We start from the raw sequence: 13,835 nt of genomic DNA on the forward strand, positions 1-13,835 counted from the left end.
ATCCATGAAGCATAAATTCAAATCCCACTACTCTCAGTGACTTTCTCCTTGACTATACACAATATCTATGCTTCACAGAGATGCTTGCTCTTCCTGCTACCCTACAGGATTTTAATTCATTGGGAGGATGGCAATGGCAAATCCGGGGGAAAAAGATTCAGCACTTTAAGAGTGATATAAATGTGCTAGTAAACTGTTATATGATGTAGCAACTGTATCGGAAGAGCTGGTCTTTATTAGTATAACATAAGTAATAGGTAAAGTATAAACAGAGAAGTAGAGATATAGAGATTCAGATATAGACAGCCTTGTCCTTAAAGGCACAACCTTATACAGAGCATGTTTTTCCATCCTAATATCCTCCAGAAGTGTTGGATGTGCCAGTTTAAGCAATATTGCTTTTCATAGGGACAGAATTGCTTGCAAGAGCCTAGTTTGTTTTTGCCACCCCCCCCCCCCACATACACACAGCTGAACTCTGGGCAAGTAAGCAGGAGACAATGGTTAGAAATAGCCACAGGCAATCCAAATGTTCTTTCAGAAAGTATCTTGGGCTACACTTGTCACTTTGCAATGCCCTTCCCTGGAGCACCTAACAATATTGCTGCTTAAACAGTATTTGTGTTGTTGCTTATGTCATTGCTGTCTTTCTGTTAAAAGACCAAGCTTTCCACACGCATCAGAAGAAAGCTACAAATAAAGTAGAACAGAATGAAGGCTCAGCTTTTCCGGCTTTGATACATGAATACCTGACAGTATAGCTCTAGCCCTGCTACATTCAATAGGACATCATTCAATAGGACATCTTAATATAGCAATGCTCTTTTCTTCAATGGTAGCTGACAAGCACAGTTCTGCCCATCATATGGAATATCAGGTACCAAACACAAAGCTGAACTGTATGTCCTTTGCCATCAGCTTTTATGATTATCATTCTAGATCAGACTGTTGAATTATTAGTCTAGTATTATTCTGGCAGTGGTATTTGACAGACAACATCAGCTCTATTATCTGAGAACACTGTTGTTAATATATTATTGCTGTTGATTATCTTTACATTTCATTTTCACTCCAAGGAGCCTAAGATTGTGTATCCTGTTTTTTCCCTGGCCCATTTTATTGCCCACACAACCCTATGAGGCAAATCAGTGGCTGGGTTCACCCAACTTGCTTCACGAATCAATCAGTTCCATCACTTATATTTATACAGTATGCTAGATTGAATACAATATGGTGGGTTTTAATCTTGGTTAGATTCCTTTAACTAGGATGTGGCATGCATCACATATGGAAGATGCTGAAAGGAAATGGATGATTAAAGAAGGAGAAAGCAATGTAAGTATAAACATTTATAATTTATGCCATGACTAAAAGACAGCCAACGAGGACTTGTGCCTGGTTTCTGAAAATTAATGTTTTTTCTGCCAGCTGCTATAGCCAAGGCTTAGCAAAGGTTCAGCGATAAAGGACCCATTGTTTAAAGGAGCCCTTCCTCACCTGTTCCCCCAGGTGTGCTGGATCACAAAGTCCATCCTCCATAGCCAACAAAAATGACAATCAACGCCAGTGGTCGAGAGAAAATGGCTCAGTGCTCCACTTCACCCACCTGATCTTGCCGTTTGGAAGAAGTCTTGCCTTAGCTGGCAACTAGAAAGAAGCTGCAGATGGGCAGCTTGCATTTCCCTCCCTCTGGAACTCTGTAATATCCAGCGGCTGCTTATTAAAGAGGAAATGGGAATTATTTAGCTCTGCCTAGCTGGAGCGGCAACTCTATGTCACCTGCACAAGAGACAAGCAAATAAGGGAGGCAGATGCCACTGGGAAGGGAAGTTTTTTATTGCTATAAATAACATTTGAATCCAGTGATGGTATCTATACCTGGAAATCTAACTTACCAAACCCTTTTTCTAAATGCCTTCTCCCTCTTAAAACTGTTTTCTGAAATGTCATCCCAATGTCAAGGGAAGGAAGTGCACTTCAGTACCAAGACTCTACAAACCAACCTTCTTGCTCACCACGATTGGTTGGCTCTTTTAAACAGAGCCTTTGTTTCCAAAGCCCTTGAATTCTGACACTCAATCATGCCAGGCAGGCAAGGCTCTTGAACCCAGTATCACCAAATGCTAGAGGTAGGATGCTTCCCTTCAGTTCTTCCTAAGATAGGCATCTAATCATTCTCTCTCAAACACCTTAGCCTCCAAATAGAAGGTAAGTCAGAACCCCCATGCACACAACTGTGTGGGGTGCATCTGGAGCCTGGAAACCCCTTTCCAAGTCCCCCCCCCCACATATCTTCTTTTCCTTTGGGGTGGAATAAAGGCAAGACCATCTGTGCAGCCCCCCTTTCTCCCCACCCAAGCTCATTTCTCTGCCAATGCTCTGATGCCAAGGTCTGCTTCATTGTCCCTGGACCTGCCAGTTTCAAGCTGCACTCTCAGACACCACTGGAGTCGTATCTCCCCACCCCATTCCCTGAACAGTTTTGCTGCAGCAGGAGGGGCCTTGGCCTTTTATTTATTTAATCTTTTTTCCAGCCCGCATGAAAGCAAATTTGGCAAGGCTTGGAGTCAATGTAGTCAGACCAACATGTCTTTGCCAATTCTCTTCAATCCTGAGCTGTAATTCCCTGCAGCCCCAACCCCACTTCCACACTGTTTCAGCCCTTGACCCTTTCTCTTGTGTCCATCACTCACAACAGAAAATAAGCCTCACTAAGGAGGAAGTCATTTTAGTAAAGGCAACCACATACGAAGCAGGAGAGAACAAGAGCCGAATTGGGGCTCTTGCCATAGCAAAACTGCTGGCAAAAGTTTGGGGGTGTGGGAAGACATTGCTCTGGCACTGCAATTCCAGCAGAACTGCTCACTACACAGAACATGGCTGCCATTCCTCACCACATGGCAGAGCAAGACAACAGTGGTATAGGAATTTTTAAATCCAGAATATGGCAACTGCCCAGTCAGAGAAAGTGAAGGCTGTCCCTGATAGGCCACGAAAGATTACCTATGTGGATCCAGCAGGATGGGAGAGGGAAGAAAGCCCCCTCCCACCCTCCCCCCCCACCAATGTCTTTTGCATACAGGTAATGGAGGAACTGGCTCTGAGATATTACAGAGGGGACAGAAGGGAATAGTATTGAACCAATTTCAGCCATTTGTGATAAACAAACAGACAAAATGCAGAGTTGTGATTTTTTTAGGTTCAGCAGCTATGGAGCATCCTTGCATCATTTCCACAAAACAGAAAAATCTCTTTGTTAAAGTGATCCTGCTTTGAAAGAGGTATATTTGCTTGAGTTACACAAAGCAGCCAACTGAGGTGATACAGGACACTAAACTACTGTCTTCATCCCCTGAAAAGCTCAAGGATACTCTAGGAAAGATTGTGAGTTTGCTAGGCCCATGATGACCCATCATTTGAAGCAACAGATCAACAATAAACAAGTTACAACCTCTGTTCACCATGAATCTACAGATTATCCAATATCTGTGTTTTTGCCCTAAATTAGGTTCTGCAAAACTATTTAGAATCTAAGGGTAAGCATTTTTTTTATTAAGAATGATTTAATGATTTTGTCCTGGTGTCAAACACATATGTTCAGCAGCAACATTTGGAAGAGCTCTGGAAATTCGTAAGACTGTACATACAGTAACTCTGAGCAGAACCTTTGTGCTAAAGTATTTGTTTCTGCATTGGAAGGGAAAATTGCAGTCTGGGTGGCTTTACCTGAAAAGTGGAGTGCATTGGGAAAGAAGTAAATTTCCTCTGTCATAGGGAATACACTCTACGAAGAAAAGAGGCTTGAGATTGGATAGTTCTTCATGAGACACAGTTGAGAAGGAGAAAGAGAAGGAACTTGGTGTGCTTGGACAAGCCATTCTCAACATCCTATTGGCATGGGATGAGAACAGTTTTTCAGTCTTCAGCTCGTGCAAGTCAGCTGATACAATAGAGAGTGGAACTTGAACCTTTAATAATTTTACAGCCTGGTTCCAGCTGTGAATTCAGAAGTAAAATTGCACTGAAATAAATGACTCATTTCATTCTTCATTTATAAGTAGGTTTAGAGAGTTGAGTAAAGATGCTTCTAATCTGCTATACTTATTAAAAAATGTTTGGCAATCAGCAACACACCAACAATTTGCGATCTTAATCTGACTGTGCTTGTTGCATCAAGGCCTCACTAGAGAATACCTCCAACTTTCATCCAGACAGTGATCTGTTCTGCAGTAGTCAAGAAATGAGTGAAACAAGTGTGTTGATGAGTCACTATTACCTATAAAGACTGTTTGTCTTGTCCAAGGCATCTTATTCCCAAGTACTGTAATTGGATATGGAATACATGTTTCTTAGTTGGAAACTCATTAGGGAAGAAGATTCTGTTGCTAATACTGTATATCAACTAACAGTAGTGATCTTGGGAGATACATGTTGAGACCTTGGGGTTCTCAAGATTTTGTGGTTTCCAGGGCAATTGAGTACTTTCCCAAATGATCATAAATCAGTAAATGTGATTTTGTTTATTGCTTTGATCAAAAAATGGGTTGGCTGGTACTGAAATGCCCATGCTGTCATGGACCTTCTGAGGACCCAAACTGCTATGCCTTCCCCATCATTTATTGCTTCTATCAGGTGTAATATCAGGTGTAATAGTCCAATGGTGATAAAACATCTGCTGGAATTGAGGTTTTGAGATTATTATATGAGAATCTTACCTTTTTCTTCTTTCTTTTTTTTTTATTGAAAATTTTTAAAATTTTTACAAATAGGGAAAAGAAAAAATAAAAAACAAAAAACAACCCTACCCAACCACCCCAACCCTCCCACTCTGTCCCCCCCAACCTTCCCAGAGCTGAATATAGGCTTAATTAAAATTTCTAAAAATCTTAAAAAGAAATTAAAAAAGTATAAACCATAAATATATCTAAATACATTACATAAACTTATAAGATAATTAACAATAATATATATGTAAAAAAGAAAAGCATAAATATTAAAAAAGAAAAATGCTTAAAAAGAAAAAGAATAAAAGAGAAAAGAAAGAAGAAAAGATGTATATATATATATATATAAAAAGAAGTAAAATAAGATAAAATAAAAATAAGAAATATAAGAAAAGAGAAGAAAAAAAATACAATCTATAAAATATTAAGATTTATATATAAGTTATTGAAAAACTAAGTAATATTTTTTATATCCAACTTATGTTGTATAAAATCTATCCATTTTTCCCATACCGCAAAAAACTTCTCTTGCGATTGATCCTTTAAAAAAGCCGAAATCTTTGCCATTTCCGCCAAATAAGAAACTTTAAAAAACCATTCTTGCAAGGTAGGCAAAGATTCCTTCTTCCAGTATTGCCCTACTAACAACCTTGCGGCTGTAATTAAATTTAACATCAGTATAACCTCCTTAACATCACAATCAGTAACGATACCCAACAAAAACAATTGTGGGGTAAATTTTACCCTCCTTCTAAAAATTCTTTGAATATTCCACCATATCTTAATCCAAAAAGCTTTTATATTTTTACACGACCACCAAATATGATAATAAGTAGCATCCAAACAACCACATCTCCAACATTTAGGCTGTAAGTCAGGATACATACGAGACATTTTTTGTGGATCAAGGTGCCATCTATAAAACATTTTGTAAAAATTCTCCCTTAAGTTCTGGGCTTGTGTAAATTTAACATTCCTCACCCAGATGGTTTCCCAGGTATCTAGTAGAACTGGTTCACCAAAATTTTGTGCCCATTTAATCATACATTCTTTAATTAGTTCTGGTTCTGAATCCAGTTCTACTAGCACCCCATAGATTCTCTTAATATGAGCTCGCCTTTGATCTTTTACTTGTTTAAAAAGATTTTCATCTTCTCTAAGCAAACCCATATTACGATCTATCTTCCATCTATCCACTATTTGTCTATACTGAAACCATGAATAATTAATATTTTCATATGCTAAATCATCCAAAGGTTTTAACTGCCAATTTTTACCATCCCATCTGAGTAATTGTGCATAAGAAACACTATCCATCTTAACTCCTCTCCTTATCCCCTCTATCACATGCCAAGGTATAGCCCATAATGGTATTTTAAAATCACTTTTATAATATTTCCTCCAAACCCGAAGTAAAGAAATCCTTATAATGTGAGATTTAAAAACCCGGTCAACTTTTTTATTAAAAATTAAATAGGCATGCCATCCAAAAAGTAAATCCCAACCCTCCAAGTGGAGTATTTCTACATTTGTTAAATTAACCCAGTCACTAAGTAATGTTAAAGCCACAGCATCATACCTTTTTCTTCTTTCACCATTTATTAATAATTTACCCCTATGTTTTTTCGTGTGTCCCCCTATCTTTTCTATTTTAGAATCAACTTAAGGTTAGGGTTCTCCATGTGATGCCCTCTAAATGTGACAGACTACAATTTCCAAAATCTTTTTTTGAAACTCTTCCAATGCTCATATTGGTAGATGAGGACAGAAATTGTAATTTAAATTCCCTATAAGTAACTAATTGAAGAATCTACCTCTGTTCTTTTCCACGTGGTGATTTCCAGTATAGTTTCTTTTCTAATAACGTTTTCCTGTCCCAACCTCTCAATTTCATGCTTGCTGTTTCTTTCTTGACTACTCTACTATTAAAACCAAACTCTAGTTCACATTTTCTATCTTTCTTTCCTTTCTTCTTTCACTCTTTGGCCTTTATAAAATCTGTAACATTGTACATTCTGTCTCTTTTCACATAATTGAAAATTTGTGTACTCGTTCATGATTTCTCACACACTCCTGTAGTCTTCTGCCATTTTGTGTTTATTGTTTCTTTTGCCCTTGATTTTTCATCCCTCCCCATATGCCATAACTAGGGTTACCGTATATATATTTTTTTGCATTCTGTGTTGCCTTCTCCTTGTATTCTACTTAAATTCATCCATTAGCTGTTGAATGTACTTCATTCTGTTTTCTTGTTCTATCTAAACCTCCTCCCATTATTTTTGTTCTTCTGATGTTTATGTCAATCATATATCTAGGATTCCATTCCTGACTATATTCTCTTTTAGTGTCTTTGTATCTCTATTGACTTTGGATCATATCTAAAATAGAGATTTTAATTTTTTCCCACTTAATATATGTGAAACATGCTTCTCTATTCCTGTCCATCTCTCATGTCTTTTTGTAATTAGGTTGTAGGTAGAACCTATGTCTTATCTTTGTCATATATGTTCTGTATCTTTGTAGTAACTTCTAGAAATAAATATTAGGCAGAGTTGGTGAGCTACAGATCCTTCAGATAAACAATGCCAATTGTCAGGACCCAGGAAGCCTGCGTTTCTATCACAACTCCTGTCCCCGAAACAGTGTCCCCCAGAAATCCTATTGGTTCTCACCCTATCAACTTTTTAAAAATCCCTGAAAATTTAGCCCTTCCCCCAGTCCTTGGGCTAGAGAAAGTATTGATACCCTTTATAGGACTTTGTTTCATGAGCTGCTTTTTCCACATATACAGAAAATGTTTCCTATTGTTTTTCTTTTAATGTTCTATGCTGGGCAGCCTTCCCAATCTAATAAATACATAAATACAGCATATATATTTATAAAATCAAGATATTGGAAGTATAGCAATGACAGAGGACTCCAACCAATGTAAAAAAAAGTGCTCTGTGAAGATCTGTGTTTGAAAAGGCTTCAAATGCTATATAGTGAATTGTTGTATTAAATCACTATACTTGCTAATTATCTACATAAAAATAGAAGTTCAGAGCAAAAAAGGTCTATTTTTTATTTTCTGAGGCTATTTGGGAATCTAGAACCTTTTATCAAATTTTCACTCCCAATATTTATTTAATGACCATCTTTTGACACTTGGTTGGGAAGGGGAAGAAGAAGCAAAGAACACATTGTGTTCCAACTTGCTTCTTCCATTAAAGAGTCTGGGTGAAAGGTTCTCACAAGAGAAAAAAAAAACATATTCCAACTTTCTAGTGATTTAAATGCTATTGCTGTTTCGATTATCAAACTGGACTTTAAAACAACAACTTTAAAAAAATCCTTTTCTAAAGATACAAATGATTTTAATTTACTCCTAACCTTGTAAGCAAATAATTTTATTGTTAACCACCACTGGCATCTCTCCAAAAGGTTTTGGCCAGGTCTTAGCATACCTGGGGCAGTTCTGTTATATGGACATTTCAACTATAAAACCAACAATAAAATGAATGTAAGTTCGCTGTGTTAAAAAGACACCCACAGGCTGTGTGATCATGGAGTGGCTAGTTTGCTTCATATAATTTTCTTCCCAGTTTGTGAAAAGCCATATGTAAATCATCCCAGTAATAAGAGAGAGGTAGTCCAACTATATAGACAGATGGAAAATATAGGAAGTTGTTTTATCCCCAGCTAGACAATTTGTCAGATGTAACTTCACTGACTGGCAATGGCTGGTCCGGCTTTATTTCTCAGCATAGGTAGACATACCAAGGTAAGAACCTGGACCTTTCTACATGTAAAACTTGTTCTACCATAGAGGGCATTTAAGGCGTCTCCACACTACAGTCCTTAGCTACTTATTTCTCATGCTGGAAATGGAGCCATTTCTGGATTTCAACCTCTTGTTTTGCTTTAATTATGGTGATAGTTTATGTTGTATGTAACTGCATTTATTACATTCCATTGGAAGGGAGGGAGGGAGGGAGGGAGGGAGGGAGGAAGGAAGGAAGGAAGGAAGGAAGGAAGGAAGGAAGGAAGGAAGGAAGGAAGGAAGGAAGGAAGGAAGGAAGGAAACCTCATGCCGAGAAAAGCTGGAAGTATGGACCTGTCCAAAATGTCGCTTTTTCTTGCTACACAATCTGCAGCAGCACAAGACAGAACAGTATGGAAATAGCTTTTGCTTCCTTTTTTGCCTGTTAGAACTGAAGATAACATTAAACAGTTTCAAACTGCTTATCCACTGGGGAATGGAAACAATGATGTTGTGAAAGTTGCTGAACAGCAACTGCCTAAAAGGGTACAATTCCAATTACTCCTGACATGTCAGACGCAGCATGTGAGTCCATTCCCCTGTATTTCTTCAAGTGATACTGATTTCTTCAATTAAATGAAAAGGCAGCTAGCATGCTTGTAAGCTTCATGGTTCACACTGGAACACTATGTTGTCTCACTGAAGGCAATACAAATCCTTGAGCCTAATCCAGATACTAGGATAGGCAAGAAAAGGGGCGTTGCCTTACCTGAACGCCTTTTCTCAGCATGATGATGTAGAATCCACCGGATGGGTTATTTCAGTCTTCCTGCCCAGATAGACTAAGTCAGAACTTTGGCCACTCCTCCTTCAGGGTGTGCCTTCCCAGTTTTGACGAGGCAAAATATCACTGACGAAGTCCGGCGCACTGGCTCCAAGTATCAATGCACCTGCCTAGACTGCCTCAAGGGAGGGTGTGGATTCTACATCATCATGCTGAGAAAAGGCGTTCAGGTAAGACAATGCCCCTTCTCCAGCATGATGAATGTAGAATCCATCGGATGGGACATACCAAAGCCGCTCATGTCCCAATAGGGGGGGGAAGTCTAGGCCTGTGTCTCCTGAGAAGAAACAACCTGCTATAGGACCCGTCTGCCAAACGCAGCGTCCGCCGCTGCAAACCTATCTATCCTGTAATGCCTGACAAAAACAGAAGGAGAGGACCACATCACAGCCCTGCAAATCTCCTCAACCGAAGCCTGCGTGTGCCAAGCAGCAGAAGCAGCAGCACTGCGAGTAGAATGGGCTTTAATGTGTGCAGGAACAGGAAGAGACTGAGACAGATAGGCCTTAGCAATGCATGCTCTTATCCATCTACCAATGGTCAAAGAAGAAACCTTCTGACCCATGGCAGAGGGTCGAAAGGACACGAACAATGCCTCCGACTTCCGAAAAGCCGAGGTCCGTTTGATATAGTGACGCAGAGCCCTGCGTACGTCCAATTTATGCCACTGTCGTTCCCGACTATGAGAAGGATTTGGACAAAAATCAGGAAGAACTACCTCTTGGGACCTGTGAAACAAGGAATTGACCTTTGGAATGAAGGAAGAATCCAATCTGAGGATGACTCTGTCCTCGAAGAAGGTACAAAGATCACTTCTGATTGAAAGTGCGGCTAACTCCGATATTCTTCTAGCCGATGTTATGGCTATAAGGAATGCCACCTTCAAAGACAGGAAATGAAGAGAACAAGAACCTAAGGGTTCAAACGGAGGAGAGATCAGAGCCTGCAAGACCTTGGGCAGGTCTCACGACGGGTAGCGATGGACCGCGGGCGGTCTAGAGCTAACCGCCCCTTTAAGAAAAGCACTAACTGCTGGATGTTGTGATAGAGGGACCGAATTGTCACAGGTAAGGACTGTTGACAGGGTCGCTACCTGTCTGCGGATGGTACTGGGTAATAAACCTTTGTTCATACCTTCAAACAGATAATCCAGAATATTGGGGATTGTGACCGTGAGTGGATTGAGATTTTGTTTATTGCACCACGTGCAGAAGTTCCTCCACGTGGCATCATAAATCCTATTGGTCGAGGGGCGCCTAGAGGCTTGAATCATCGAGATTACCCCAGACGAATAGGATTGCCTGGTTAAACTTTCCCGCTCAAGTGCCAGGCGGCTAACTGGAGCCACTGTGGATCTGGATGTTGAAGGTTCCCCTGGCTGAGAGCCACCTGGTCTGGGGCAATCTTCCACAGTGGCGAGAGTGAAAGAGCCACAAGGTCGGCAAACCATGGGTGCCTGGGCCAATGTGGAGTAATCAAGATTATTTCCGCCCTTTCTTGAATCAATTTGCGGATGGTTGCCTGTAACAACAGACGGGGAGGAAAGGCATACAGCAGGTCTCCCGGCCACTGGCACCGGACGGGAACCTAGAGAAGAACCTGGGAAGCTGGGTATTCGATGGTGAGGCAAAGAGATCCAGATGCGGGCGACCAAACCTCATTGAGATCTCCCTGAACAGTGCTGGATCCAGTCGCTACTCCGAGTGGTCCACTGTTACCCTGCTTAGGGAATCTGCCTATCGATACGCCTCCCCCGAGATATGTTCCGCTCTGATTGACCCCAGATTGGTCTCTGCCCACAGACCTAGGTCCAGGGCCTCCTGCATGAGTGACCAGGACCAGGTCCCTCCCTGTTTGTTGATGTGGGCTTTGGCCGCCATGTTGTCCGTCAGGACTAGGACGTGCTGTCCCTTTACTAGGGAGGAAAACTGCTGGAGAGCTAAATGTATGGCCCTGAGCTCGAGCCAATTTATATTGTGAGCTCTGTCTGACCAGGACTGGGCCAGGTGAGTCTGGATGTGGGCGCCCCAACCGGACAGACTGGCATCTGTGGTCAGTGTGAGCCTGAGGGGCTCCTTGAAGATGGTCCCCTTGTTCATTGCGGATGAAGCCCACCATAGAAGGGATGACAGGATGTGATGGAGAACTCTTACCCTTTTGTTGGAGGAACTGAGGTTCTGTTTCTGAAAGGGGAGGAGGAACCGCTGAAGGTGTCTTGAGTGAAGCCTGGCCCACGGAATGATCCGCATGCAAGAAACCATTTTTCCCAAGAGTTGAGACATCTGTACCAGGGACACTGTCTTGCCTCTCTGAATCTGATGTACCAGCTTTCGGATGCTGACCCGATGTTCCTGTGAAAGATAGACCTTGCAAAGATCTGAATCTATGATCGCCCCAAGATGTAGGAGGCGCTTTGTGGGGATCGTGTGACTCTTTTTGAATTCACAGAGAATCCGTGATCCTGAAGTGTCTGAATCATGATTTCCAGATCTCACTGAGCTGACTGGAAGGAACTGGACTGCACTAGGATGTCGTCTAGGTAACATTGCACCTGCACCAGCCTCAGCCTGAGGTGGCCTGCCAAGACTGCCAGAATTTTTGTGAAGACCCTCGGTGCTGAGAACAGACCGAAGGGAAGGGCCCTGTATTGGTAGTGCCGGTGTGCGTAGTAAAACCGAAGGAACCTGCGATGTTCTGGGAGAATGGGTATGTGAAGGTATCCCTCTGTGAGGTCTATGGATGAGAGGAAATCTCCTTTCCTAATGCTGGCGAGAATGGACCTCAGGGTCTGCATCTTGAACCTCCTGTAGGTTAAGAAGTAATTTAGACCGTTTAGATTCAGTATCGCCCTCCATCCTCCTGAGGTTTTGGGGACCACAAACAGGATGGAGTAGAACCCCTTTCCTTCCTGATCCCAGGGTACTGGTTCTATTGCCTTGATGTCCAATAGAGGGAGATGGCAGTGGATACCAATTGTGCTTTGTTTGTGTTTCTTGACACCGGGCACTGAATGAAACGGTTGGGGGGAGGGGAGTAGAACTCCAAGGTGAGACCGTACTTGATGGTGTCCCTTACCCAGGAGTCTGTGGTGGTCGTCTCCCAAATGTCGCTGAACAGTGCCAGACGACCCCCAATGGGAGAGTCCTCCTTGGTGTCACTTAGACTGCCTATATGGGCGACCTCCCGAGCCCCGGAAGGGTTGTTTAGATTGGAATTGGCCCTTGGCTCCGGTGTTTTGGCAGTCCTGCGGACGATCCTGTCAGGGAGGAAAGGATCGTGAGCCTCTTGACCAATCCCAGGACTGCCCCGCCTGAAAGGGCTGCCTCCATTCCCATGAACCGCTTGGACGAAAGGCCTGCCTATGGAACTCCTGCTGGGGCCGTCTGTCAGACCGTTTGGAGCAGTGGTTCTCAACCTTTCTAATGCCGCGACCCCATAATACAGTTCCCCATGTTGTGGTGATCCCCAACCACTTATACATCACCGGGTGCCAGGGGCGTGACCAAAGAAAAGGGGAAAAAAATGGCAGACAGCCTTGTTTGGCGACCCCCGTGAAATGGTCGTTTGACCCCAAATGGGGTCCCGACCCACAGGTTGAGAACCACTGGTTTGGAGGGATGTGCCAGAATCTTATGTTTATCCTTGCCCTCAATAATGTGCGGTTCAAGGATTGGTCCGAACAACTGAGAACTGCTATATTTGGACGTGGATAAGCGCCACTTTGATTTTAAATCCGTTCTCCACTGTCTCAGCCATAGAAGCCTACGAGAGGCCACCGTGGCTGCAATGGACCTGGCAGAATACCTGGTTGAGTGAAGGGAAGCGTCTGCCATGTACTCTGAGGCAGCCACCAGCTTCCCTAGTGTATGATATACACGGACCTGGTCAGGTGGGATAAGTGATTGAAGCTCACGAAGCCACATAATCAAAGCTCTGGCAAAGAAGGATGCCGTTGCGGCCTTTATCGCCCATGCCAAGGCCTGGTGCACTCTGCGGAGAGAGAGCTCAAACTTCTTTTCCTCCACCTTCAAATCCTCAACCATATCTCCTGGAATAGCAGACGTGGAAAACAAAGAAGAGGAGTATCTACAGAAGGAACCTCCAATAGGGAGGCGAATGAAGAGGACACATTAAATAGTTTCTTTTCCGTGCTACTAGGGGAGGGCAGAGTGGCCAAGGATGACCACTGCTTCTCCACCGTGGACAGGGAATCTGCTTGTCCTCCGTCACCTTTTCTGCAAACAGAGGATTAGATTCCTGACTAGCCGAGGTGGAAGGTTTCTCCTCCTGCACTGAAGTGAAGTTAACAGTGGTAATGGTCTTTAACAGTAAAGACCTAAAAAGAAAGGGATCAAAGAGCCTGGAGGTTAACGCCTGTTCAGGTTCAGTCTCCTCATCCTCTGACATGGGTATGTCAGCTATTTCCAGGTCCACAGACCCTTCATCCCCTAGCTGGGAAGAAGTCTCAGAAACCGCTGAACTGGGAACCGTGGTGCCTGCCGCCTGAGAAGGAGGCATGGAAGGA

General features: G+C 42.4%; 1 protein-coding gene across 1 annotated transcript in view; it reads right to left on the minus strand.

The window, feature by feature from the left end:
- The window catches only part of LOC120318860 (nuclear factor 1 X-type-like), a 122,266-nt gene that overhangs the window by 89,645 nt on the left and 18,786 nt on the right, over window positions 1-13,835 (minus strand). The window lies entirely within an intron of this gene.

This window comes from Crotalus tigris, unplaced genomic scaffold, assembly GCF_016545835.1.
Source record: "Crotalus tigris isolate CLP2741 ecotype Arizona unplaced genomic scaffold, ASM1654583v1 scf7180000020503.524756, whole genome shotgun sequence".
In the NCBI taxonomy this organism is placed as follows: Eukaryota; Metazoa; Chordata; class Lepidosauria; order Squamata; family Viperidae; genus Crotalus; species Crotalus tigris.